This window comes from Marmota marmota, unplaced genomic scaffold (assembly GCF_001458135.2).
Source record: "Marmota marmota marmota unplaced genomic scaffold, marMar, whole genome shotgun sequence".
NCBI lineage: Eukaryota > Metazoa > Chordata > Mammalia > Rodentia > Sciuridae > Marmota > Marmota marmota.
This window is the reverse complement of record NW_026000108.1, coordinates 39973747-39997584: the sequence shown is the minus strand read 5'-3', so window position 1 is coordinate 39997584 and position 23838 is coordinate 39973747. Positions and strand designations below refer to the sequence as shown.

Below are 23838 nucleotides of genomic sequence, written 5' to 3'. Positions count from 1 at the left end.
TGAGTCCCCTCTCTTAGCCTGCCTGCTGCCTGCCTGTGTTTGTGTGTCGGGGTGTCGGGGGTGGGACCTGAGTCTGCTCCTGGCTGGTTTGTCCGTTTGGAGGAATTCATTCTCCATCCACTGGACTCGCTCGAGCATGATGCCCCTCCGGCAGCTTGGCCGCTCACTGTGATTTAACAAGGAAAACACCATCTTCCTGGGCGAGGTGCTTTCTCAGCACAGCATTTTTTTTTTTCTGCTTCTGTGCCAACGCAGCTTTTTACATAGTCGGCTTTTTCTCAATAGATGTGTGTTCTGCCCATAAATAGAACCCAAGTAGCAGTTAAGAACAGAGCTGCCATGAATAGCTCTCCCTCTTCCATAGGGTATTTGTAATTGAGAACAGAAATAAATAAAAATATATATTTATTTTAGAGGTTGGGGACATGATCCCTTTATTGAGCCATGCATGGGTCTCCATACCTGAGAACAGGTATATTAGTAAAGTAAAAAAAAAAACCCTATGTATAAGATATGTAGGTAGGTAGATAGATAGACAGATGATTGAAAGACACACACATATCCATTTTATTTTTATTTTTGATCATTTTAAACACATGGGAAATATAGAATGATGCCATGAACACCCATATTCCCATCACCTCAATTTAATGATGAATATTTAGCTCCATTTGCTTCATATATTTTATTTTTTGCTGATAAAAAAAATGGTCTGGAGTAAATTGTAGCCATCATGACATTTCACCTTGAAATACTTCACTATACATCTCCAAATCAAAGACATTTTTCTACACAATTGATGTCCATTTTATGAGAGGAAATAGCTCATGTCCCCATTCTCTAAAATAAACATTTTTCTGGCTCCTTTTGTTAGTAAGCTTTGAAAGAGGATTGCAGACTGGGGTGAACAGTTTCAAGGGATCACATAAAAAGTATTGCTGTGTGTACCTCGGTGTTTGGAGCATTTACAAAGATGTATTCCTCCTTGTTAACCAGGCAGGTGAAAATAGCAAGAATTGGTATAAATGAGAGTCAGTGGGCAAATGAAAACAGGAACTCTAAACAGAGTTCATGGAACCCTGATTAGAAACACATGGTTTGTCATATTTAGATGGTGATGCCACCCGTGACTGGGTGGTGACAGCCAGTGCCTCTTTTGTAATTAGCTAGACTAACCAATTTGTTTAGCACAGTAGCTGCTCAATAAATGCTTGATGAATAGAGATAGGTCCTTGGAGACAGCTCATTTGTTTGGGGGACTCTACCTCTCAGCATTATCTGGTCCCCTTATTGGAAAACAATTCCAGTGCACCTTAGATAAGAACTCTCAAAGGTGTCTGAAGCCCAAATCATGAGCACATCTGGGGGAAATGATGCCACGGTGGAAGCTTTTCTAGAAATACATGCTAACTGGGTTACCTGGATAATGACAAGGCTCCTCCCTCTCTCCTGAAGGATGCTGAAGTATGGATCTCTGCAGTCCAGTACCAAAGCAGTCCTTCCCATTCCCATGCCCCTCCACCACCCTTGTTAGTTGCTGTGTTGGTTCCAAAGACTGCTGTAACAAATCACCACATGCTGGTTGTCTAGATATTTCTCTCACGGTTTTAAAATCCAAAAGCTTGAAGTCCACATGTCAGCAGGCCCACAGTTGCCATAAAAGCTGTAGGGGAATCTAACCCTGCAGCCCAGTTTCTGGTGGCTTCTGGCATTCCTTGGCTTCGTGCTGCCTAACTCTACTCTCCACCTCCATCTGCACCTGTCCAATTCTGTTTATGTCTCCTCCTCTTACAAAGATTTTCGTCATCAGATTTAGGGCATACAGGATGATGCTATCTTGAGATCCTCAACTTAATTGCACCGCTAAGACCCTTTTCCAAATAAGGTAGCATTCACAGTTCTGGTGGGCATATCTTTTTCCAGGAATTGGAGACTAGAGGCGAATTCAATCTTTTGCTACCGCAGGGCCTTTCCATTTAGTTACTTCCAGTTTCATAGCCTCATGGAAGAAAGAATTTATCTTGCCTTAACAATTTTCTTTTCTGCAAGTGCGTGAATCAAAGGGAACTTTTCTGCTGAATAACTGAGTGAACACCCAGGTCTAAATTGTGATGTGACCCCGAAAGCATGATGCTAGGGAATTGTCCAGGACAGTACTCCCAAATTTATTTGACAGAACTTTCTTAGAAGTTTCCAATTGCCGAGGATGCTTGGTGAGGGAATTCCATGAAGCCTCTGCCTGGTGCTGCTGTGATCATTGACAAATCGGTGAATCAATGACACATTTCATGTATAGTGGCTCTAAAGAATATTGGTGCTGTATCCACCCCCTCAGTGGGAGTTACAATCGAATTGAAGAGATGAAATTTATACACATAAGAAATGGAAACAATGAGCCAAGGCAGAAGGGATAAGCCTTTTCAAAGTAGAGTAGCTAGTCCATTGAGAAGAGGAGGTGGAGATTGTCCACCTCCAGTTCCTAGAGATCTTTGGGATTTGAACTGGAGCTAGATTAGGCAGAATTAAGAGTAAAAGGGAAAGCATTTCAGCAGCAGCAGCATAAACAACATTGACAGAAAGGCTGAGCATGGTTGTAATTGCCACCAAAGCTTTGAAAAACAACTTCAAGAATAAATGGGGCTGCGTGGTCCCTGAGTTGAGAGATTTTCTCTTACCTACTGTGGGCCACAGGGATCTTGAAGGCAGGAGAGCTCAGTGGATTTGCCAGGCTTCCTTCTCTTTTCATCTGAGCTTTGAGCCCTGATCTTGGGTGAAACTTGCCCTGTGTCCCCTGTGCTTACAGAGACAGAGACCCCTCTTGCATTTTCCCTTCTGTCTAAGAAGACACTCTCAGCTTCATTCCTTGGGATCCAGCTAGAACACTGAAACTAGGAGGAAACAGATTCAAATTTATCATGCAGTCCAAGGTTCTTAAACTCAGATGCCTGCAGGAGGCAGGCAAAAAATATTTTAAAATGTGAATCATTCAAGTATAAGACAAAAGAGATGGTGAGGCCTTTGGTTGATGGAGATATATATATCTCTCATTCAAATTCAAATTAAGATAATTTCAACTCAGCAGGTCACTTCTGCATGCTTGATTTGGCCTTGAGGGCCCATAGTTTATGGCCCTGAGCAGCTCCTTCAATAAACATGACCTTTGTCACCTGGTGCCTTGATCCAAAGGAGAGTAAGTTGACAGAAGCAGTCTAAACTAGAGTCTTTGGCATGGAGTCCCAGTCCATCAAGTAAGGGTCAGGAGCCTGGGATGCTCCAGACTTTGTACAGGGCATGCCATGGGAAAAAGGCCCGGCTCGTTCACCCTTGAGGCCCTCACCCCCAGTCTCCACCAGCTCTGTTTCTAAATTTCCTAGATCCCAAAGAGAAAGCAGGAAATGAACCTCCTCATATTTCTGGCCTACTTACGGCCGGGCACATGAAAACTTGCAGGTGAAGGCCTTAGAACAGTGTAGGTTCAGAGGAGCACTTCCATCAGAATTGGGGCTGAGTCTGTTTTTCAAATTCAGATTCTTGTACCTTAAACCCCACTAAAATTATAGTCTTTAGGGGTGGGGCCACCATGTTGTTCCTTGAACTCTTTGTGTGACTCATATGGGGCTCACCACTACCAGGCCAAAAGGGCTCCCCAGGTGATTCTTTGGCCCTAGATTTCAAGACTCCCTCCCTCCAGCTAAGATGCCAGCATCCTGACTTCCTGTTGAAAATTATTGCTCCTCTCAGTGTGTCCTCCTTGCTGGGCATGGTCTTCCCACTCTATCTGGTGAGTTCTTAGGAGGGCTTGAGAGATTGTCACATGCCAAGTTCTGCACTCAATTAGTTAGGTTGAACTGAGTGACATGAATTTGCCTCACATCTTAGCCAATTTGTAGTCATTGCAAGCTGTGATAATGGAGACTCTGGTTTGGTTTCTATGGGAGGGAGAGTGGATCTTGCTCAAAACAATCCAAGCTAGCCTCAGCTTAATGTCTCAGAATGCAGCTCTGTACTTGAGTAAGTAAGATTGTCATTTCCCTGGTCAGTATCTCCTGTACTTTTAAATATTTAGTTTAGCAAACATCCATGGGGAAAACACTGGTATTGGGATGGGGAGCAGCATATGATACATTTCATGGTGCACCCAGAAAATCCACAAAAGCCATTTACAAAAAATATAATTTTTTAAATATTGCCTTCACCTTTCAAATTTCTAATTCTCATCACCCTTGAGAATACTTTTCATTGTCATTTCTGTGGGCACTGTGACCTGCTCGTGCCTAATGGGCAGGCTCTGAATGAGCTTTGAGTGGATACACAGTAAGCTGGGCCTTGCTTATCTACAGTACAGCTCAGCATGATTGCTGGAGGATCACCAGTCTCGGAAACTAGCGCTACTGCTTAGCTGTGTGACTTGGGAAGCCAGGAAGTGCCAGCTATCTACCTAGCTTAGAGTCGGATAAATATTTTTGGTTTGTAAGTGGAATCACTATGAACAGTATTCATGCCAGAATCTGGAGACAAAAAAAATTACACTTTATTCCCTGACCCCTGTGACATCACATTTCCCAATGGGGATGGCTTCTTCCCACTGGAGTTTTGTACTCAGAAAATGAAAGTGAGTGATTCCAGTTCTGCTTGAATTATTCAGGGCGGTGCAAGGATGAGGACTCCGGGAGAAACTGCCAAGAGTAGCAGGAATTCTGGGGGGTGCTCTGTGTGCATCCTTCCTGCAAACTGGGGTCAGCCTCAGGAGCCAGGACACGCAGCACTCATCAAGTGTCTTAGGGCCAAGGATTCCAACCACCCAGCACCTCTCTCTAGGAGGACTTTCTCACACCAACCTGCAGAACACGCTTCTGGCAATTTGTACTGATTTCATGCACAAGGACATTACTTTGGGGCTCACGGGTCAAAGAGAGCCTTAAATCAAACCCAGCGGGGCATTCTGGGCCTTCAGGTGAGAAGATGGCTCACCTTTTATATGTCACTCTTTAGGCAATCTAGCTTCTCAGTTTTCCTTTTCTAGTTCAAGGCCTTATAGCAAAACTAGCCAGAGTTGGGTCAGGTGTCAGGCCGCAAACTACATCATCCCCAGGGAAGCGCCTGTTCTGAACGTTTTATCCTAATGGAGAGCCACACGGGCTTCTCTGCGTCCTTGCACTCTTTCTTCTTTCTTCTGTGAACCGGGGCGAGGAGGACTAATGAGGGATGCAGTGGGATTACCTCAGCACCGTTTCCTCCCACTTTGTCTCACTGTGCTAACCCCGATGCTTTCAAAGTTCACACAAACCAGGGGAGCTTTGTGGATTTGCCGGTAAATGTTTTCCAAATTGAGTCTCAAAGAATGTGTTCCTTTTCTGCCAAAATTGAATAGGGAAAAAAAAATGCTACAGATCTCTGGATTTTTCTTGTCATGTTTTGAGCACCTGAAGTCGAGTTTGGATCAGGGAAGAGGTAGAGTTTACAGAGGAAATGGGGTGAAGCGGAGAGACCATATTCCAGCAGGACTGAGGTCCAGTCTTGGGGGACAAAGCCAGGGCTCGTTTGGGTTCAGTGACTCTCAATGTCTATGGAAGTATTTCGGTTCAGCGCGTGTTTTAATGGGACATTTTCCCTCAACTTTTTAGACTTGTGTATTTTGAAGGAAATTGAAGCTGCATGTTCCTGATTATTTACACTGAACTCATCAAAATGCTGCTTTGTAATGACTCTTTGATGTCCAAAGAGCATTGTGATCCTGTTTCAAGGTCTTTTTTTTTTTTTTTTTTTTTTCTCCTTCAGAGTCAACAAGTTCCTTTTTGCCAGCAGGGAGGCAATTCCAGTTCCAAACTCTTCACTTTCTGGTCTAAAATGCTCTCCCTTGGAAAACTCCTACCCCCATCAAAACCCAGCAGTTTGACTCCCTGTCTCCTGTGTGTGGCCAATGGTTTCCTGTCTAGTCCGGTGGCTGTGTCAGGTGAAGGGGCAAGGTTGGAGTTTCTTTAAAAGTCTCATCAATTCATGTTTGATTGATTGATTTTCTTCTTTATTTTAACTTGTTATAATGGAAAATTCCAAACAATACAAAAATAGAAGCATAATGAATGCCCAAGTATTTTACAACCATCTCTACACTTACCACTTCACAGCCAATCTTATTTTATCTATGTCCCTTTGAGTTATTTTTGAAGCCAGATTCATCCTATCATTTTTTTTTGCAAAAATTTTGCAAAATTTTTGCAAAAAAATTTGCAAAAATTCCAGCATTTAATCGATGAAGGATAGATTCTTAAGAAGTGTGATTACAATGCTAATCTCAAACCCAGAACAAGGTAATTTGAATACTTAAATATCAAATAACCAGTCAGTTCAAAAGTTCCCTATAGTCTCATAATTTTTCTTACTACGCTTTGTTTGAATCGTGTGCCAAATACAATCTTGCAATCGGTTGGCATAGCTCTAAGTCCCTTTCCCCCTCTTCCTCTCTCTTCTGTATGCCACTGACACGGACAAGATCTGGAGTTAGATTTTTGAGGAATCCAGCTTTGGAAAACTGGAAATACTAGACTAGAAACTGAAAGAGAAAAATAGAACAATGATTTTAATTTAACATCCAAGTTGAGGGAATGATTAAGAGAGAGAGATGAAAACATTGAATACTAAAGCCGTTGTGAATTTAACTGCAGTTTTACCTGAGGTGAGTGTTTTTGATGACGTTGTCCCCAGGTGCTTTCAGGGGAGGACTTAAAGACAACGGAGAAGTGTCTTCTCCCTAGAGTGATTTTATCTCCCCAAGTTTATCTCTCATAAGCCTATATCAATAAAGCTACCTGTTTGTATGCCTGTCATGTGTGTATTTATGTATTTGTATGTAGTTAGGTATAGTTACCCATACATATACATATTTCATATGTATTATATTATATATAGTCAGTCTTGATTTATGTATGTCATATACATATGTATAGCTTATATTTTTGTCATATGTATAGTTATCTATAAATTACACACATGTACTGGTGCATTAATATATCCATTATAGGACATGCATTAAAGTGTTTTTAAAGGCTGAGAAAAAGCTGTTAGCATTCTAGTGAAGTCTCCCCCGGTTCCTGACACTTTGGAGACTGCTGCTTGAGAAACAAGCCCTCTGAACTCTTGGCGTAGGAACACAAGGGTTTCCATGTTAACAGAGGACATTCTTACTGTCAGTCTGCGGAGTTGGTCTTGGAAGGAATGGGGCAGGAAATGGCCCACTTTTACAGGCCAAGTAAAACTTGCGGGCCAAAGGAACAGACATCCTTTTCTCTTAGTCATATTCCCTTTTCAGGACAGAAAAAAGGGAATATCCTTATTTTATGTGCCCGCCTGTCCCTCTCTGCCCATCTGCTTTCTCCACGGCCACCCCACTCTCCACCACCCCTGATGGCACAGGGGTGGGCTTGGGAGGAGCCAGGTTTGCCAAACCTGAAATATTGGATCATTTAAAACCTTCATTTAAAGAAGAGTCCATAACTGGTAGTTCCCCTTGCTGCTTCTGGGTGGGGCCCACACATGCCCGGAACCTGGACCCATGGCCATCAGTCTTGAAGTCATCCTGTTTCCTGCCAGAGCTCTCAGGTCTCAACTTCAACTTTCCTTCTGACTCCCCTTGTGTCCTTCTTGTACAGACCCTAGAGAAGCAGCACTGCAGTTCTGGTGCCCTTCAAAGCCCACTTCTCCTGTTCGACTCTTGCATGGTCAGAGCCAGAACAGTCTTCCTGAGGTGCTGTGTGTCCTTCCCCACCCGCTTCCTTCATTAGCAGCTCTACCCACAGCAGTAGGAGAGGAAGGGGCCAGGCCCCCGAGACAGCAAGTGAGTCCACTGGTCACCCGAACAACCGTGATCAAGTGACCCTCCACTGCAGGATTGGAGGTGAGATGACCTTGTGAAAAAGTGACCAGGCACACACTGGAGGCAGACACCCCCAGATCCCTCATACAGTCTCTGCCAGCTGGGCAACCCGGGACAAATTACTTAGCCTCTGAATTTTTATTGCCCTAAAATGGGAGTAACAACACCTACCTCACAGGTTGTCACGAGTATTTAATAAAATTATCTGAAGTTTATTACAGTGTTGAGCACACAGGAAACCCTTAAATTGTGAGTTTTATTAGTAATGGTCGGTAGTTACTAGAAAGTATGCCATAAGTCCTAAGACAAACTTTAATATCTCTGAAAGGAGGCTGAATACAAAGAAAATTGATTGTGTTTTTCTTTTTTTTATTTTATTTATTCTAATTTGTAATATATGACAGCAGAATGCAATTCAATTCATATTTACACAAATAGAGCATAATTTTTCATGTCTCTGGTTGTACACAAAGTGGTCACACCATTTGTGTTTTTCTTTTTTATCTTGATGACATATAAAATAATGGTACAGTTTATAATAGATGGAGTCTTGGACTTGATGAAATTTGGTGATAACTTCATCCACAGTGAGCATGGGTGGACAGAAATCAGAGAAATTGCTGAAACCACAGAGTCCCTTCTTCCCTCTCTCATTGAAGAGGCAGGCAAGTTATCTGAGCTGAGAAAGGGGTGTTAGATGAAGTCTGGCCTCTTACCAGAGCCATTTGGCAACAAACAAGGTCCACACCTGCTCAGCAGATTCCTAGGAGCCTTGACCACACCTGCCCCTGACTCTTACCTCTGCCAGCCCTCCTCCCCAGGAGTCATTCCTTAGCTATTCAGCTCATTTCTAGCTACCCTCACATTGTGGCTCCTACTTCCTCCTTCCTGTCCAGCTTCCCCCTTCCTCCACTTGAAGAAGAAGTCTCAGCCCAGTGTGTCATTTGGCAGGTGGAATCTATGGTCCAGAACCAGAGCTATTTAGAGCTTCAGGAGACCTTGGAGGTGATCTAGACCAAACTTCCCATTTTATAGGTGAAGAAACTGAGGCACAGTATTGTACTCAAATGACTCAGTTCTATCAGTATTAGGCTATGTGACCTTGAACAAGTCATGATGTTTTATTGGAAACAATGTTAATGCATTCATTATTGTATGAAATGTGACCTCGGGAAGCAATAAAGCTGGAGCTAGTTGTTAAAATTTCAACTAACAGCTTTAGGCAAAGCAATGCCATAGATGTGAGACAGTGAGACATGTGACCATGCATGTCACCCATTAGGAGCTGAGTGTCCCCTGAAGGAGTCTGACCTCCTGGGAATGCTCAGAGAATGGTGTCATGGCACTTCTTTGGCCAGTTTTGTACAAATGCAACCTGGGGCCATTTGACCATAATAAAGCTTTTACATTTGCATGTGGCATTCCAAGGTTTTGACAGGATTCTAAGGGTTTCATATACAAAGGACTGCAGCAAAGGGGAAGGGCAGAGTCCTGTCATAAAGCAGCTTTAGTTTGTAGTCATTAAAAATGCAGCCTCTAAAGTCACTTAAACCTGAGTTCAGATCCTGGCTGGTGGCTGACTAGCTGTGTAACCCTGTTTATATTAATGTCAGCCTCAGCTGCACCTCAAGTTTCTCATTCTTAAATCAGAGCTCTTAATGACAGTACCTGCTTCGTGGGGGTCAGAACTAGATATATTACTCATGGACCACTTAGTAGACTCCAGGAGCATTGTAAGCATCCTATAAACAGTAGCCATGGTGATGATAAATAAATTCACAGCAAAAGCAGTGAATTCCCATCTTATTGATGAGAAAAACTTAGATTCAGAGAGTTGAAGGAAGCTCCCCTAAATGACCTAGCCAACCTCGAAGGCAGGCACCCTGACTGCAGGACCAGGCCCCCCACTCCCGCCCACTGCACCACACTTTGTTGCCATGGTGACAGATGGCATCACTGGGGTGTGTGTTGCTTCAGACCTGTAATTTGCTAGGGGCGGGTGAGTTATCGGAGAGAGACAGATTATGAACCAGATAAGTAATTGCTTTATAGATTAGAATAGTAGATAATTTAGTAGAATGTTTAGATTGTTTCTTTGACCAGTTAAAGTTATGCTGAAGACGGAGCTTTTTTTGGCTTGAACAGTTAGCTTCCCACTGAAGTAACCTAAGAGAGCAGACTACAAGAAGTCCCAAAGACATTTTTTAAAAAGTGGTCAGCCAAAAACATTTTGGGTTTAATGACTAATTGCTGATAGATTAAAGAGGATCAAAGGCTTCCTACTGTGTGTGCATCTGAAATAATTCTTCCAAGATACCACTGCTGTTTTGTTAGAAAATGAATCCAGTCACCATCAGAGGTACAGAAGTCTCTCCTCCCCTTGTTAGAATCCCTGATGGGCCCGAGGTGTCACTGGGGACATGCAGTATGATCACGGCATGAACTTGAGCCAGTGGCTCTGCCACTCACTGGGTGCATATCTTCGGGCAATTGCCACCACTTCTGAATCATGACGATCCTCATAGCAGCCCCGTGGAGGTCCCTAGAGAACTTAAGTGAACTTAAGGTCGCTCAAGAACTTATCATGCACATGCAGCCCCAGTGGGTGCCTGGCTGGTGGCAATAGTTCTGCCAGCTATTTGTGTTTCCAGCTTGCTATTGTACAAGCCAGCTTCCTTTCTTCACTCCCTGTGCACTTTCCTCTTTGGAAAAGACACCCATGAGATATCCGGCAGTGACACTGCTGTCTACTTATTGGAGGGTCTTCCCTGAGATGCCCACTTTTGGCTACTGCTCAGGACAGCATCTCGACTCATCAGTGAATTAGGATTCTTTAAACATCATAGAAGAATTATGAGACCCCCTGAGAAGTGCTAATTCTCCACGAAGAGACCTCCAAATGTTTATAATCTGCTTCAGAGGTTTTGGAAGCCCGGTGGTTACTAGACAGGAGTGATGTCTGGGGCTCAAAAATATGACCAGGGAGTGAAGGAGACTAAGAAACCCAGTGTTCTCTGGACTCCAGTTTATTTCTTCAGTTACAAAATAACCAGAAATAGGGTCAATTTGATTTTTTAAAAACATCCCATTCAATTGCTTGGTGTCGTTTAAAGAAGCATCAGGGTGACTGATTTATGGCTCTTCAGCTAAGGTTTGTTTGGACATAAGTTCCCCTCCCTCCTTTTCTTTTTGGAGTGCAGGGTTCAATTGAGGCATGGGGACCTCCATAGAATCCAGTGATTTGATTCTCCTTCAATTTCTTTGACATTGTTTTGATTTAGCAAAGGCAGGGAATTCTGTGAATCAAAAGGCATTTTACACTTTCTGTAAAACATAAACAGGTTTTCTTGTCCAGTGGAAGCAAGTTAATGTTCTGAAAAAAAAAAAATCAGGGGCTGTGTGCAGCCTGCTTCAGGCAACCAGAACGCCCACGATGGACACCCCAGCCTCTGTGGTGAGTGAGCCGCTCCCTTGGCAAGCCCCCATTGAGGCCCGGGGTCGTAAGCAGGCCTCAGCCAACATCTTCCAGGATGCTGACCTGCTGCAGATCCAGGGCCTGTTTCAGCACAGTGGGAACCAGCTGGCCAAGAAGTGGTCTCTCCAAATCATTTGGGAGTGCACAGGGGACCATCGAGTGGTGGAGACCCTAAGGAGGCTGCACAGGAAGAGATCCCCAAGGCAGGAACCCCTGGCTCACTCACTCCACCACTGCATCTGGCTCAGAATCCAGAGCCCTGCTCTCCACTGGCCAATGCACAGAGCAGTGCCCCCAAGACAGCCTTCAGTGAACAGCACCAGAACTCCAGGAGGACAAGTGCCAGGATCCGCCACAACTGGAGGAAGCCAAACCCCACAGGCCACCTTCACCAGATCAGACACTGATGCCAGGAAAGGGATGGGAATGGCAAGATCTTCCCCAGGAATCCTGGGAACTTTGCCAAAGGCCTGGGAGGTGAAGACAGAAGGCCTGAGGTAGGCAGCCCTGCACAGATAAATGAAGGAAAGAGGCCACTGGTACTGGCCTGGAGGCTTCCCCTGGGCTCTACACCACGTGATACCCATTCTTACCAGAGTGAGAAGACACAGACTGTTCCTGCCTCAGCCCTTCTTGATCTAACACTATACCTGACCTGCATGATATTCTCCTGGGAATCAACAACAGGCACTCAGATGCANATCAACAACAAAAACACTCACTCCTGGGAAGAGTATAACAGTAGTAAATATTTATCAAATGCTTGTGAAATATCAGGATATTGGGCATATTCTGGGCTCTGGGGCTTACCCCCGAGAGAAGGCCAGAAAACATATAGTACATCAGATGGAAATAAATGGCTTGAAAAAAAGTAGCCAGAGTAAAGGATGCTGTTACATAGGAAGGCCTGGTGAGAAAGTGGCATTGGGGCAGGTGCCACATGGAAGATGGGAGGCGCCAGTGGAGGCCTCTGATGTCAGGACAAGCCAATGCAGCCGGGAAATCAGGACACTCTGTGGCCTAGGTCCACATCTGTAGGGTGCCAATAATGGCTTCCAACCACAGGATGTCTGTGAGCAGCAGACGAGACACATGTAGAAGGGTCTTGCTCTTGAATGTTAGTCTTTGCTATTTCCACTTGCTTTCACCTCTTCTGGATTATTCCAGAAGCAGGGGAGAGGCATGCAGATTTAAATGGAGCAGAAGATGCCTGTGGCCTACCTCCCTGCCTCCCTGGCATCCCTGCTCAGTGTGAATTCATGTTGCATTTTCTCACCTCTAAATTGTGCTGCTTTCTAAATTTCTCCAGTCCGTTCCTATCTGTGTTTTCAGTATGTGCTGTCTAATTGTAGATGTGTCTGGGTCTAATCCAGTTTATTTATTTTACCTCCTCTCCTGTCTTCTGGGGTATTCCCACCTGAATGTCATCCATAAATTTTGTGACACTTACTCCCAGGTCATCAGTCGGGGTGTTGAGATAGATGAGGTGGTGGATTGTTGTGACAGCCTCTGAAGTGCCTTCCCATGACTGGGCTTCATACCACCTTGGTTCGTGATTTCTGTCCATTTCAGCAATACCCCTTCCTTCTGTATCTTTGCTCTAACAGTAAAAATAAAATCTTGCCCAAGCCACTGCATGAGGGGTTCACCCCACCACCACCACCACCACCACCTCCAATCCTTTAATATTCTAAATTACATCAAGAACAGTATTATGGTCTTCAAGATAATCCCAGGAACTTGTCTTGGTAATTTAAATGCAAATTGTCCTCTGTTCATTCAATCTTGGCTTTCTGAACATTTAAAATTTTACTTCCCTACAATTCTAAAGTTTTTTAAACCAACGATTACTTATATTACCTAATAATTTTTCACTCTTCCTTCTTTGTTTTCTTTCTGCATACTATCACATGTTGTTGGTCTTTTCCCAATTTTCGGACGTCCCCCTGAGTGTGAAGTAATTTTTCAGAGATAATTATTCATTTTTACTACACCATTGTTCAGTAAGCATATTAGTCAAATTCTCTTATTCCCCGGGGCTGTGTGTCCAGCTGACTAATGTGTGCTCATGTTTGCCAAATATTCCTTTACTTATTGTTTTTGTTGTTGTCCAAACTTATCTATGTGAGTTTATAATTCTCCAGATTTCACTTCTTTGTACCTCTGAAAGAGTTCTAACATTTGGGGGTTTTAATTCCCGCATTTGCCTCTTTTACTTGTAGATCTGCATTCTATCAAGCGGTTTGGCCTATTTTTTATGACTCAGGATGAGCTTATGGATTTTAAAGCTATTGCTAATGTGTTAAGATGTTTTGTTTCAACACATGTGTTTTTCTCTGCTGAGCTTAATTGATGCAGCCCATTGTCTTGGCCTCTGATTGTTCCTGCCTCCAGTGTTCGGAAATGTTCCTTGATCCTAAGGGTTTCTGACACATGACTGAATAGCTGCCTACTTTTTCTACTTGATATAAATAGTTAGAAACTAGAATGAAAAAAACATGTACTAGAAATTTCTTTAAAAAAAAAAAAGAGCAATGGAATGTGCTGATCAGATCAGCTTTGTAGAAACTGTCAAGTCTTTCAAAGCCTAGAACTTTCCACGAGGTGAACAGCTCGGCACTAATTATTCACCTTTCCTCAGAGAAATGGTTTTACTCAACCCAGCCTCTTTTTCAACACGACCTTGCCAAGTCCACATTATTTTAGAGAGCATTTTGCAGAAGTTTATTCAGTTGCTAATGGTATCCTAACTGGGTTGAGACCTCCACCCACTCACTGGAGAATCCTGAAATCACAGAATGAATTCCTGCCATTTATTTTTAGAATCTAATCCAATGCCCTTATTTTACTAAAAACAAATGTTTGACCCCAGTACGTGAGGACATCTAAACCTGTCGCCACTCTGTGTTGATGACTACTCCAGTAGAAGGCTCTGTCTCTAATGCAATAACTCTTATTCTTAACAAGTGTCTTTACAAGGTGGAGTGACACTTGGCTTGGGTTTGCTGTTGGCGTGTGCTCAAGTGGTCTCATTGTCATCTGTTAGCAGGAACAAGGTTATTGTTATGCCATTTTGCTTTATTCAAATAGCATTAGATTTTGTATCGTTAGTAGCTAGAGCAAAAACAATTGGAACAACCCAAAATATTAAATTTCTGCTTCTAAATGTGTGGCCAAATCAGCTTTTGCCAAGGATGCCTAGGCACGAACAGCTGAAATGAAATACTTGGTGGCTGATTTCAAAGATAGAGCAGCCTTGCTGTGGGGAACACCCCCACCCTCACCCCTGGTAGCTCACAGGAAGCCACTGTCCCGGTCCTCTGAATGCACACTTGGGAAATAGGCAGTAAGCAATGTCTTACATGGTGTGGATTTTAGATAACAATAGTCCTGGTGTTGAGACTTCAGTGTAGATCCATTTTTAAAGAGGTTGGCACGGGGATAAACCCAGCAAGTTAGAACTGGATTATTTTCTTCAAATAAAAGAATAGTCTTATAAATCATGTGCTCATGTTAGTAGCAAAGAAACTTTAGAATTTTAAAATATTTTCAAAGTACTAAAAATCTTAAAAATAAACAAGTTGTTTGAAAGAGAAAGATTGGGAATATTTAGGCATTTTAACAACCCAGATAGAACTCAGTGGCAAATAACTATAGTCTCTATTATTATTCTTATAAGCAAAGGGCAAAATAACTTTCCTACTTCTCAGATTTTGTAAAATTAGAGGACTAGAAGGATAGGAACCAACCACTAGGGATCTTTAAGGAAGGGAACACATGGACGTTCCTTTGGTCCAGACCTTGACCTTGGGCATCTGGCAGCTCCACTTGGCAGGGGTCCTCGTGGCCCAGTGGGTGGCTGATGGAGCCCTGGACCCATGCAGTCGATGTAAAGCACCGTGAACCTCTTTGATGTAGCAGAATGATTGCATACTGATCGGATTTTAGTCAGGAAATTTAACTTAGTTGAAGTAAACCAAAAACAAAAACCCTTAAAACATATTAAGCCCTTGGACCTGACTCACTTTCAGTGGAACCAAGTTGATTTAGTCCTCTTTCTGGACCCCCTTCAACTCTTCGGATCTCTTGCACTTGGCCGTGCAAGACTGCAAGAACGTTAATCGGCTGCTTGGCTTCTCCTCTGATTACTTCCAGAAGGGCAGAACATGTTGTCCCTGTTGAGGGTCTTCAGTTACCATTTTTTTCCCCACTGCGCCTCCAAAAGGGCTCTTGTTCTGATGTGTCCGTGTTCAGCCTTTCCTGGCCATGAAAATAATGAGACCAGACACTAATGGCTGCTGCATTTTGAGTTGTCATGTAGTGTCCCCAGTGAGCTGAACACCTGTGTGTCTGAAGGTACTTTCAATCAAGCTTTGGAGTCACCAATGCATCAAGCGAGACTCAGGCTACGCAGGGAGGAGGTTTTAACCAAACACATGCCATGCATCAGACTGAAGCCACCTGACAGAGCCAGCTAGCTGATTGATTCTGACATTTCCAAAATTTAGGCCAGGCTCAGATTCATTGTTTCTGAAGTGCAGTTAAGTGGTTTTTCAGAGATGACCCCAATTCATTCAGAAAAGAAGCCTGGGGTTCCCACCTCACACCCCACCTCACGTTACATGCCTCCTGCCCGGGTTCCCCCTGGGGGTGGTGGAGCCCCAGATGTGGCACAACTTTACAAGGAAAGCTGCTCTAGGTTGCAGAAAACACTGCACCAGAGGTTTTACTGTGGCTGCTGACCTGGTTTGCTCAAGAGGGCCCACTCAACCCAGGAGCTTCCTGGCCACTCTAGTGGAAGGGCATGCAGTCCCATCCCCAGGAGCCAGCCCAAAGCCCACCCTGCGTGTGACACATTACCCTTCCTGTGTTCTGGGGTTTTTGCTTGGAAGTGAACTTTTCATAGCATTTTTGTAATTATCAATTTTTCTCTTTAATAAGGCATTTAGGGGGCTGCAGGGAGACTACTTACCTACCCGCAAAACCCAGCATTCAATCCCCAGCACCACAAAAATAAACAGATAAATGAATAAGAAATCTATAATTTAGCCAATGGCTGATTGAAACTAAATGTATGCAAATTTCCTTAACATACTTTGTGTCCCCTACAATTTCATATTCAGAAGGAGAATAATTTGAGAAGCAACCACTGACAGTAGACAGGCTGCCCAGCCTTAGGATACTCTGACTTCCCTCAGGGAGGTGCAGGCACAGCTCCCCTGGCCTCCCCACAACCCCTCCTTTCTGAAAAGAAGGAACTGGATGGACCAGACTATGTGTTTACAAGGAAGGAGAGCAACACGTGGAAAACTGCCTTCTCTGTTGTCAGTGTCAAAGCCGTTCCCTTCCCTGGTGTTATAGGGTGAGGTTGGGTAGGCTGCCCTGAGACTTAGGGACAGGCCAATGACAGGTGGACAAGTAGTACATAGAAAGGGGCCCAGGGCCGTCCACCTGTGTAGGCCCCAGGCTGGCAGTAGAGCCTGGTGTTTTGTGTAAAGTTGGAGTGAGAGAGAACTAAATGAACAGAGTGACCATATCCCTCTCCTTTGTAAGTACTTATCCCGTGTGTGCATCTATTTAACTAAGAAAGGAATAAAACTAATCAATGTTTCCCAGAACCTGCATCCGACTACTTGGCATAGAAACACTCTAATTTCCCTCCCTCCTCTACCCAGAAACAAGGCTAGATGCAGGGAGGACTAGAACTCAGCCTCAGCCAACAGATTCGATGGATCATACTTGTGGACTTCAAGGATGCTGTTCACCATTATCAAAGTACATACAGGGCTGGGCACAGTAATGCACCCCTGTAATCCCAGAGGATCCAGAGGCTGAGGCTGGAGGATCACGAGTTCCAAGCCAGCCTCAGCAATTTAGCAAGACCCCTAAGCAACCAGTTCTCACCCTGTCACTAAATAAAATAGAAAAAAAATGCTGGGGATGTGGCTTAGTGGTAAGCACCCCTGGGTTCAATCCCCAGTACTAAAAACGAAAAACACATATCGGCATGCTCATAGTTCCTTTATAATTTGATGAGTGGTTTGTTTTTGGTTTGGGGTACCAGGGATTAAACCCAGAGGCACTTAACCACTGAGCCACATCCTTAGCCCTTTTTTATGTTTTATTTAGAGACAGGGTCTCACTAAGTTGCTTAGGGCCTCGCTAAATTGCTGAGGCTGCCTTTGAACTTGCAATCCTCCTGCCTCAGCCTCCCAAGCCACCAGGATTTCTGGCATGCACCACCGCACTCAGCTGATGGGTGTTTGACTCATCTGGGTGCCAGATGTTCGTGGCAGTTGTCTTCCCCCCCTCCTTTTTTAATATGTCCACCTTTATCATATGTTTTCAGGCATATTAACTTTGACAAGAAAATCAGTATACCTTCCCCACTACCACCCCAGGATGCAAAGAATACAGTTCTAGAGGTGAGTCCTTTCACCGATCAGCATGGGGGAATGGCTCAGGCTATGAAAAAGCAATAAACAAAAAGGCAGATTTTCCTGTAATTAGAAACTGACCACTGTTATCGCCATGTTAGGGATATTTGAATTTTGCTACCAACAGAGAAAAAAAAATATCCTGGGATTGGAGCAGAAATTCCACATTGATGTTAATATTTATAGCATATTGTGATGAATGCAGCTGATCACAGCTTTTGTGTTGTTGTTTAACCAAATGATACATCAGTAAGTGTAGAATTAAGAAGAGAATCAACTAATTACAGACACACAAAGGAGTGACTTGTCATGAACACATTGTGCTTCCTCCAGTGACCAAAGACTCTGGGGAGGCCTGTGGAACACTCACTGGAGGAAGCTATATCACTTGGGTATCTGTACGTCTTTTTATAAAGAAGTGCTGTGGGAATGGGAGCCCCAGACTGGGAACATAGTGGCCCTGAGATCTAACCCAGAGTTGGTGCTTCAGGGTTGCCAAACTCCTTTGTGTAGTGTGCCTTTGTAGAACACACTGTGTTCTAGGACTAAGTTCAAGGATAAAGAGGAAAACTTTATAGCCAGGAGTTGCTTGTGGCCTGGGCACTGTTCCACTCAGTACCTCTTCTGGGTGCTTTACTATGGCTGTTTTTGTTTTGTTTCTTACAAATTCCTCAGGGGACACCTCCGGTGGCTGTGGCCTTTGTGTTAGAGGCCTCTTCCAAAGGAGTGTGTAGTGGAATCTGTCCATCTATTTGAGCTTTGGTCACTGAAAGAAATTCTAGTACGCATTTCCCATGGGATTCCCACTGAGAGACTGACTTGCCCTTGAGAATGTAGAAGGTACATTCATAGAGGGCCTTGTGTTTATGTAGAAATGGCCTTGGTTACTCTGATCAGGGACCAGGCTGACCACGAGCCAAGCAAACCCAACCCATCTTCCTGGCTCTCACCCCCATATTTCATTTCAACCTATATCAAGGGATTGGGATAGTTTTCATAATTGATGGTAACGTTTACCCTGAGCATATTAACACTCAGTTTTTTTAATATTTATTTTTTGGTGTAGATGGACACAATATAATGCATTTATTTTTATGTGGCACTGAGGATCGAACTTGGGTCCCGCCCGTGCTAGGCGAGCGCTCTACCGCTGAGCCACAATCCCAGCCCTAACACAGTGTTTTAAAGTTTTCCTTAATGGAGTAGAATGATAAAAGTAATCATAAAAATAACTATTGTTCAATTTCATTACAACAAAGTGAGCCCATTTGTTTTGCTGGACTGATTTCTCATGTTCCCTTGTCGGGAAGCAGAGGAAAATAGTTTGTTATTTTTTGGCCAAGGGGCAATATTTCATTTATGGCAACATTAAGATTTAGGTTTTTCTGCCTGTAGATGTCTTGAGATCAACTGTGAAACTGGTTAGCTACTCTCTGGACCTGGAATACCCTATAAAATCACATAATCCAGAAGCCCAGGCCATCAAGTTATACATATTCAAAAAGCCACCAGTATATGAAAGATGTCACCTTAAAGAAGCAATGTGTGCCATTCTGGCATGAAATGTGGAGTTGGTAGTTGTGCCCAGGCCAAATAGCAACCTGCATGGGGTCAGTGGCCCAAAAAGAGTGCTGAATTTTTGCTGCACATGCTTAAGAACACAGAGAATGCTGCACTGTAGAGCTTAGGTCTGGAGTCTCTGGTCATTTGAGCATATCCAGGTGAAAAAGCAGCCAAGATATACCACCATTCTTACAGAGCTCATGGTCCTATTATCCCATACGTAAGATCCCCTTGCTATGTTGAGATGATCTTACTGAAAAGGAAGAATTGTTCATAAACCAGAAGAGGAAGGTCATAGAAAAAAAAAGAATATCCCCAAAGAAACAGGAGAAACAGAAACTTGTGGCACAGGAACAAACTCGCCATCAGATAAATGCAAATAAAAGTTTAAATAAAATGATGCAGATATGTCATGGAAATAATAACATTGCAAGAAAAAGATAACCATTACAGTAGAATTTGCAAAAAGGACAAAAAGAGTCATGCCTCAAGCAACCCAAACAGCAAAACAGTGTCTCAGTTGTTTATGGGGTCTATATAACTCTGTTAAATGACTTAATTTATAATGGAAATAGCAATGTTGGTGGGTCTCACATGACTATGGTTATATCTTTTGTGTTCCTTAAAAAAAAAAATCTAAAACTTTAAATTCCGATGCAGAAAGAAAAATGTGCTTCTATGTTTATCCTGATTCCTTCCAGCCCTGAGGGTTATAATTATTCCAAAAAAAGGATAAACACCTCCTATCATCAACAGGAAAACATTTTCATTTTAACCGGTTAATGCTGAGGTGTCAGTCTCCTCTGCTTCCAAGCAATCATTTCTTTTCATTGTGATTCCTTAAGAGGCTGTCTACCCAACATTCTCTGAGTGATCCTTGCAATGTCACTGGGAGGTAATAGGTCAAGCCTTACAATAGGCAAGGACACTGAGGCTCCCAGACATCCAGAGGACTCACCTGGTGATTAGAGACACAAAAAAAGACCACACATCATTGGCTCTTGACAGGTGCTTTCTTGAGCATTAGACGACAGTTGAGGTGTTTCTAGGAAACATTTTCACATCTTTTTCTTCTGTTGCATGCCAAGTGACTGAAATGCAGGGTCTAGAATTCTCTCCCCTTCTTCCATTATCAGCTGGTGATAGCTGAGACTGGAAATAGGTCCTACCCAGAAGCATGATGTGCTAGAGGACTCACACGCTCTCCAAGAGCCAGTTAGCAAGGCTGTCGAAGCACTGGTGGGAAAATCTGCAGTGAAGTTGACATCTCTGAGCTGGCCCTCGTGCATGGGATAACTGGACCCAGTGCTAACACACAGTCCCATGGTGAAAGGCTTTCATGGGCACAATTGCAAAGCGAGCCATGCTGTATTTAGGGCTAATGCTTTTGCCATGAACACGGCTGTTCACCAGCACCACCCTCACCCTGATCTGGCTGCTGGCTGCCAAGGCATGGGCAGAGATCTCAAACCTCAGTGCACCCTGGGGAACTTGTGAAAACACAGACACTTGATCTCCCTCTCCTCCACAGAGCAGTCGGCCTTGGCATTGTTGACATTTTGGATCCTGTAATTCTTTGTTCTGGGGCAAGGGCAGGGTCCTCCTGATCACTATGGGATGTTTAGCAGCATCCTTGGCCTCTGGGTAGATGCCAGCAGCATTCTCCCAAGTAGTGGCAATCAGACACTGGACATTTTCAGAGGTCCCGTGGGGTTGAGAACCACTGTCTTAGGGATTGTAATCCCTAATGGGAGAGGAAGACCCAGAATTCTATTTTTAATCAGCTCCTCCAGCCAGTGTAATCCCTTATGCATACTGGGCCTTTCTTCCCTTTCGGTGCTCCCATGTGCTCCTGCTCCTTCTTCTGCGGCCACCTCTAGGATTAACAGCAATCTAACATGGTAAAGCCCAGTTTGTCCTTCCCAGGCTAGGCCCACTGAGCTACCCAGAAGGCAATTCACTGACCCAGTGAACAAAACCATGCTGTCTGCTGCTAAGTGGGCTGCTTTTGTGTCTCAGAAGCACTTATGCTTAATGACAGGGTCCTTTTGAAGGTAATGTCCATGTTGTTGTTATATAACCCACAAAAACTACATACACACCCCTGCTGGGATCTTCTGGATCCCGAAAGGATGCAGAAGATCTCAGCTCAGCAGGCACAGATCACCTGGGCAGCCAGAGTGTTCCTGAAGGAAGGCTGGACCTGATCCCTCCTGCAGGTGAGACCACCTCTACAGGAACCCATCTCCCTGTGGTCTGGTGGAAGCTGGGCCCTAGCAAAGCCCAATCTGATGCCTGCCTTTCTAGCATGAGTGATTCCAGTGCTTTCAGGAATTCTGTTGTTTAGTCTGTCTCCTGTGGTTGGAACTTCCTCTCCAAATGGTCATACTGGGGATGTTATTTTCCAACTGGAGTGAGGAGAATTTCACTATCAAAAGACTGTGCTTGGAAGGGCTGCTCCATTCATTAGGGAAGGGCCTTCCGTGTGGCTCTTTATGGAAATGACCATTTTGTGTAAAATAAGCCTGGGTGCAGCCGGGCAGCCAAAGCGATTCCCATCTGTGGATGCCCTTGGCACTTCCAGGTATTACAGCTGATGACTTGTGTCATAGGTGATTTCTTAAAAGGGACACTAAATATATTGATGACATTTATATCCTTGATCCACCTCTTTCTTAAGGACATAAGCTTTTGCACAGTTGTACTTAGAAATAATGTCATTACTTGTTTCTCATTGGAAGACTGAATAGATGCTCACAGTGTCAGCTTTTGGCTTGTGGGTTTCTTACAACAGTACCAGAGCTGGAGAACTCCAGAGAAGAGAGCAACTGAGGCAGAAAGTGGTTTCTAGCCTGCAAAGCAGCCACACTGTGTCCCCCAAACATTCCTGAAGAGAGAAATAAATATATCACCAGGATGTTGTGATAGAGCAAAGAGCAACAACACCCGAAGATTAAGGGTCCCAAGCTCCCTCTTAGAACTCCGAGCATTAATTATGATCCAACGTCAAGAAAAATGAAGTGCAAAACTGGTGGGCTTAACAGCAACTCGGTTCAAACGTATTGCAAACGTGGAGCTTTTCAGTCTCACATGGAGTCCTTGCTCACAGTTTACACGATGATTCTGAGCTCCTAGGCCTCTCTTTACATTTCTCTGTGAGCTTATATGTTTACATGGTGGAGAAGCATCAGAGTTGGCAAAACCTAACAACTAATTTCAAGCTAAAATAATTTACACTAAAAACTTTTCTAAAACTAAATATTGTCCTGACCACTGCCTGTTTCTGTGAGCCTCTTCCAGGGACCTCTGGGTAGAGAATATAAGAAGGACACAGGTCTGAGCCAGCTGGGGCCCACAACTGTAAGATTTCAGGGGCATCCAGTGCAAATTTTGCCACGTCCATTTCTTCAATATTTCTTAGTTGCCATTGGTGGCTTTTGAGGGAAAATTTAATATATTTTTATATGTTAAAGTTTAAAATTTAATATACTTTTTATATATTTTTATATATTAGTTGTTTAATTATGCATGTTACAAATAGTTTTTCAATAGTTATCAGTCTTTTAATATTACTTATTATTCTTTCTGTATATTTTATTTATTTGTTTGTTTTCATATATAAATTTGGTATGGGGGATTGAACCCAGGGGTACTTAACCACTGAGTCACATCCTCAACCCTTTTTTGTATTTTATTTAAAGGCAGGATCTCACTGAGTTGCTTAGGGCCTCACTAAGTTCCTGAGGCTGGCTTTGAACTCATGATCCTCCTGCCTCAGCCTCCAGAGCCACTGGGATTTCAGGTGTGCACCACAGTGCCCAGCGTCTTTCTGTATGTTTTAAAACATTATTTAGTCTTAAGGAAAGCTTGGAAAGCAGAGTGCAAGTATCTGTAACCACATCACTCTAACACAACTATTATTGTTTGCTAGTTTTTGTATACGAAGGCAAATGATTTTCATCATTGCAAACAGCTTAGAACATTTTTAGATGGAGAGAAGCATGTAATTTCTGCTCGATTAAACATGCCAACTTTGATCTCTTGCATTTCTTTGAAAAGTAGAAAGTTCTCTACATGGAGGTGACCCTATTGAGACTCTCTGTATTGAGTGTGCACTTCATTTTCTCCTAATCTTTGAGCTCTTTTTCACAGGCCCCATGTAAATCATGTCCTCTTTGCCCATCTATAAATTAGGGAAGTCCTTTGAAGACTGTGACCTGGACAGTGTGTGCCCAGTTCCCTTGCCAATCATGAACTTGGTAATCATGCAACAGGGCTCATGTGGCCTCTGGCCCACAGCTACTGAATTGGTTAAGCCCAGTTCATCCCCTCATGTGGCAGGTCCTCTCCAGTGAAGGTCTCCCTTACTGAGTCTTGTGCTGCTGCAGCCTCCCAGTTCTCATTGTGAGTGCCAGCTTGAGTACCACACTCTTATGCTGCAGTGCCAGTTCTGGCACTCACAATGTACGTGAAGCTGTTGGTGTCGTGCTTCT

The 23838-nt window shown here is 43.6% G+C and overlaps 1 protein-coding gene and 1 pseudogene across 4 annotated transcripts in view; both read left to right on the top strand.

Moving 5' to 3' along the window:
- The window catches only part of Lnx1 (ligand of numb-protein X 1), a 166082-nt gene that overhangs the window by 80310 nt on the left and 61934 nt on the right, over nt 1-23838 (top strand). The window lies entirely within an intron of this gene.
- On the top strand, nt 6-12039 carry LOC125610969 (annotated as a pseudogene).